This window comes from Oreochromis aureus, linkage group 4 (assembly GCF_013358895.1).
Source record: "Oreochromis aureus strain Israel breed Guangdong linkage group 4, ZZ_aureus, whole genome shotgun sequence".
Taxonomy (NCBI): Eukaryota; Metazoa; Chordata; class Actinopteri; order Cichliformes; family Cichlidae; genus Oreochromis; species Oreochromis aureus.
The window spans coordinates 16,391,450-16,397,449 of NC_052945.1; positions in this window are offsets into that span (position 1 = coordinate 16,391,450).

Consider the following 6,000-nt stretch of genomic DNA (forward strand, 5'->3'; position numbering starts at 1 on the left):
CTGAAACTCATATGACTTGCGTTTTCGATTGTTTATACTCACACTCTTTTAATATTATGTAACAAGCTTCTGTACATACACATGTCGGATACAGGGTATTGTTTACTCCAATACACACGGGCAGGGGAATTTTATGTCGTAACCTGTCGGTGTCGCGTTGTGGTTTTAGGGATTCCGTATGGCTTTTTAGTCACTACAGTAACAGGGTCATCGGAAGAAACATTAGTTGATTTTGCATGTAGTAGTCTTGTTATCTTTCGGGCGTTGGCATTATACTGTAGACAGCAGAGAAATTTAAACCCCACGGACGCCGAACGGGACTTTACGGCCTTTTGTGGAATTGCTTTCAGGGATTTTGATATTCTGTTCGACTGGAGAGGATAATTGGCTGTCTCATTTTGCTTGAATGTTCGATAACGGCTCTTGTGTGGTTGAGTATACCAGGACAGGAGACGTTGCCAACGTCACTTGTCGATGTCACGCTGAGTTTTCTAACATTGAGTATGGCTTCACAGTAACTGCGGTAGTACGGCGTTCACCACAAGTGTTATTAGACTTTACTGCTCGTAGTCTTATTATATTTCGGGTGCTGGACTTATACTGTCATCCCGATAGAGGTCCCACTCCCACTGACGCCGAACGGGACTTTCCCGCCTTTTGTGTTTCTGCCTTTCGGGGTTTTGATATTGACTTTCAGTGGACCGGATAGATTGCATTGTTTTTCGGCTTGATTTTGTTCGAGACAATTTTGTTTTGCAAATACACTCACGTGCACTGACTTGTAGATTTGATGGCTGAAAGACACCATACAGTTTTGGGGGAAGGGCGCAGGGATGTCACCGGCTTTACTTTCAGTCTTGTGCTGACTCCAGTAACGGACGGTCAAACATGGTGGGTGGAAACAGAGGTGCATGTTTGCTGTGAAGTAGGGCTCACTGAGAGTGACTACACTATAATTGTGAACTTGACTGAAACAGAATTCCCCCTGTTATTACATGAGTGTTTGCGCTTGGTAACCACGCTACGTGAGATTGTGGAAGACAATAGTGAGGAGGCCGCAGACCTGTAGAATGATAAACATTTTCTCTTATACGTTTGTGCGACATTTCCCATTTCCTGTTCTGTACTTTATTGTATTTGCCTTTGGTGTGCCACATAGCTGTTATGTGCATATATAAATTTGATTTTGTGTTTTAACTGATACTATCTTACTGCATAAAGCGCACACATTAACGCAGTGACATGCTGACCTTTGGGCACTGCCGAATAAAAATTACTCCCCTGGGAGAGGGCCAGTTCAGAGCCAGTCGTGTGTTTCGTGGAGAAAGGGCGGACGCACCGGGCGACCCAGTTGAAATTGAATTCGCCACCACGATCACAGAATCACAAATAGCATGGTGGTTGACCACGACCTTTGCATTGTTTAGTACAATGGTAGACCTGTGCGAGGAGGTCGACACTGTACAATGGGCCTCTCCGGATGAGGGGAGTGGAGAGGACATTTAGGAATGTTCATGTTGTGTTACAATGGCTATGCATTTGGGGTTACTTTATACATGTTTGTTTTATTGCTTTACACAGTTCAGTTTTACTGTTAGACAGTGGTGGATATTAGATGACATTTGCTGAAGAAATGCTTGGTCCCTGGGGAGCTAGGGTGTGGTTCCTGTTTGCTCACTACAGCGTGACAGGCAGCAGCTTTGTTTCCTGACAGGCACACCGGGGTCCCTTGAGGGATGTAAAAGTTTGGTGACTGTTGTTAAACATGTAACTAGAGGCAAGACACTAACATAAAAACTTATTAAGTTTATTGTGGGGGATCATTTTCAGGTTTATGTCACTGACGAGATCTGGGTTGTTGCTCAGGGGTGGACGGAGCAGATAATATTGTGTGGTGAGGCCTGAGTTCACTGTTCTCTGTGTCACCAAGCAGAATTAAAAAAGGGAAGTGACTGTTAGAGCGGAGAGACGACCTCTGAGGCGGAAAAGGGAAGTGCCGGAGGGTGACTGGCAGGGAGGAGCCGACAGCAGCCATTTTGAAGAGGTACGTGCTGTCTTGCAGGAAATCACAAAATGGCGGACAGCTCGGCCAACGGACAGAGACGTTACAAAACATTGAAGGATCAGGTGGAGGAGCTGAAAAAGGCCATAAGGATGGCCTGCACAGGTACGTCTAAAGCAGCTGAAAAGGAGTGCCGAGCCATGGAAGCAGAGGTAAGCAAAATTTTTGACTTACAACACAAAGGGACAGATGAAAGGACAGCTCTGGAGGTGGTGCTTAGAACAGAGGGAGAGAGATGTGAGAAGAAACTAAAGAACTTACAGGATGAATCAGGAGGCCGCTCAGTTAACCGGAAAACAAAAAAGGAAATGACTGCTTTGAAGGCAATGCATGGCAACTGCTGCAAGTGGATGATGATGTGCAATGCAGTGTCGTCCTGGATGAAAGACAAAGTGGAACAGCCTGAGCCAGCAAAGGAAGAGGACACGGTGAGTATAATGAAATTACTGCAGAAATTACAGGACGACAATGAAAAGCTGGAGGACAAAATGGCAAAACTCACGTTGAAGGGGGAAGAAGTAAACAACCCTCGAACACCAGCAATATACCCGTGGATCCCACAACTTCCCAGCGCCCCGCCACAGCTTGGTGGAGCGGAGACTCCTCCCCCTTACGTGATGCCAGTGATGTCCTTAGACGGAGGACAGGTGCAGGGCCCTGATGGACAGACGGGCATTGTGACAGGAGGACTCGTAAATGTCGAGTACCCAGGCATGACCAGGCCAACCCAACATGGAGAAATGACGGTGGTGGGACCACACAACAGGGAGAATGCAGGGACGCAGACGGCCTGTGCCACAGGTCCCGGTTTGGCATCGTGTAGCCGGGCCTGGACGACGCGAGACTCACTAGGGGAAGCAGCAGGGCCGGGGGTGCCTCACACCGAAGCCTCACCTGCTGTCCCGACGGAAGAGGTGCCCTCGCAAGATGAGGAAGAAAGGAGGTCAGAATTGGTCGAGCTGCCGAACCCAGAAGGACAGACACACCACCAAGCAAGCAAGCAGATTACTAAGGAGCAGAATAGGTGGGATGGGCAGGTTTATGGGCAAATGCACGAGGACCGAGACGCTCTACTGGCAGTGGTAGAAACGCTGACCGTTGTAAAGCAGAATGCCCTGAAGGAACTTATGGAAGAGGAACTAAAGCACTTGAAGACTTCATCCAAAGGGCATAAGCCCCCGAAGACAATTGTGGAGGATGACATGGAAGAGGGCAAGACTTCATCGGAAGATGACATGGAGGAAGAAGAGGAGGAAATTAAAGGAAAAGACGGCTGTGACCCGGACAAAAACTTGAACTTGCGTAGTAGAACGGTGCACAGACATCCAACTACAAAACTGAAGTCCGACGCCAGAGTGGAACGCAAATCAGTGTTTGACGCCCCAATGAGTGGGGGGAAGACCAGCAAGAGCAGGGAAGCGGACGTTGAGGATGCAGTCGAGAGAGCAGGCTGGAGTATGCCGCTGATAGTGGGCCCCAAACATGAACCGATCTACCGGGCATACAAGATAAGGGATCTGGAAGCTCTGGCCAGACAACTGCCACCTGTCACAGAAGGAGGAGCAAGATGGCTGAGGAAACTGGATGCGTTGACGGAAGGAGAGGAGATCGCCATCGGTGACTTCCGCGCTCTAGCGGGGAGGGCGATGATTGCATGTGGACTGGCGGACGTGGAAGAAATGGCAGGAACAACCAGATACGCCAACAACATGCCATACCGCCAAGTGCGAAATGCCCTAGCAAACGCAGTGCGTGAGAAGTACCCGACCCCAAATACTGGAGCCATTCCTAAAATAGTTTGGGATCCACAACACACACCCCTAGAGTTTCTAGCGAGAGCAAAAGAGCAGTGGCTGTCAGAGACAGGGATACATCCTGGCCAAGAAGGGGAATCACGAGCTTGGTTTAGGGCTGCGGTGTTGGCAGGACTACCTAAGCAGGTGAGAACTGACTTAGAGAAGAATCCAGACTTTGCGGTCGCGGACTCCACCCAGTGGGAGCGGCATTTAACCCACCGGCTGACGTTGGAACAGGATGAGGTGAACAAGCAGAAAAGGGAGTTGGAAGAAGCGCAGGCGTGGTTGGTGAAGTTACAGTTGGCAGAAGCAAAAGACAAAGCAAGTGACAGAAAGAAAGAAAGTAAGGAAGCCACTAAGAAAATGATGGTGGCAAAGCCGCAGCCTGATCCCGTGCCTGAGTGGCCAGATCTGGATCCCAACCTGTATCCTGATGACCGCTGGGCCGTCAATGCACCAAGGCAGAGACAACCCGCGGGAAATTGGGGGGCGACGAGACCATACAGAGGGCGTGGTGGTTACGCCGGGAGAGGACAAAGGGCACGTGGTACGGGGAATCCCAGCTCCACGTCATGGAATGCCTGTCTGAGATGCGGAGCGGAGGGACATTGGGCGAGAGACTGCCCAGAACCGCCCCTGAACTACCGTGGGCGAGGCTACCAAGCCCAGGCACGTGGAGCTCCTAGAGGGAGAGGTGCATACAGAGGTGGACACCAAGCTCCTAACCCAGGTGCAGCGCCAGTCGCCCAGTATCCAGTGGCAGACTGGGGCTGGGAGGGAGAGCAATATTGACGGGGCCCTGAGAAACCGGACGGTGTGGGACTGGCAGATCCCATGCTATCTATGACTGTGGAAGGAACACCACTGACCTTCCTGGTGGACACTGGAGCGACCTACTCAACGCTTATATCCACACCAAACAGTGCAACTCTCTCAGACCACACTGTGAGCGTGGTTGGTTTCTCTGGGGTTCCCATGACTCTGCCACTAACTGATCCAGCACTGACCACGCTGGGAAAACAGACTTTGAAGCACAGATATGTAGTGTCACCACAAGTACCTGTAAATCTCATGGGCAGGGATCTGCTCGTGAAATTGGGAGCTACCATAATGTGTTCTACAGATGGACTCACAGTTACTCTTCCGGGAGGCAGACAGTTCCCGTGCCTGGGGACACATACAAAGACTCAATATCTGATCCAAGACTCTGAACAAGCTACCGCCGACATTTACTGGGGAAGGCTGGTGGAAGACGGCATTCTCAGACAATATGAGCTGTGGAGACCCTGGATAATGAGCCTGGCCGTCTACACCCCGCCGCGTGACCCTTACCACGTCACTCTGTTTTATGATAGGGATGAGGATGACACATACCGAGAACAATTTGAATCTGACCTCGAAGGTCAAATTTGGAACGTGCGTTGCCACAACATTTATGTTGGCCCGGAAGGAGTTGCAGCTGCTGTGAAATTAACGGAAGAACAACTGCCTTGGTACGAGATGGGTTCCGATTCAGCTCCTCATGTCACATTGGCGGTCCACATAGGTCATCAGGCTAGAGAAATGGGTCCGATGGTCAAGCGGGCCCTGGAAAACGGATGGTGGCAAAGTACGCAAATCCCAAATGTTTGGTATGCGCCTAAGTGCAAAACCTACCGTATCACCTGTCTGTCTAACGACGCGGTGGTTGTAGAACACAAAGAAATTTCAAGAACACACGGCAGGGAAAAAACAGACCACCCTGACGCAGTTGCAGCGCTTTCACGGCTCCCTGACAGTTTGTGGTCAACAGGGCCCACGGATGTTGGCCTGGCTAATTGTTCACCCGTCCTGTTTCAGCTAAAGTCGGAGGCGCCAATCAACAGACCACAGTACAGACACAAACCAGAAGCTGAAGAGGGAATTGCGGAAACCATTGAAGGGCTGTTGAAAGTAGGTGTGCTTGAGCCTTCACAGTCATTTTGGAACACACCTATCTTGCCGGTGGAGAAGCAAGGGACAGGGAAATACAGGATGGCGCATGATCTGAGGGCCATTAATGCCATACTGCGCACTGACACTGTGCCTGTGCCAAACCCATACACGGCTTTAACCGCCATCTCATGGGACCAAAAGTGGTTTACATGCATTGATCTTGCTAAT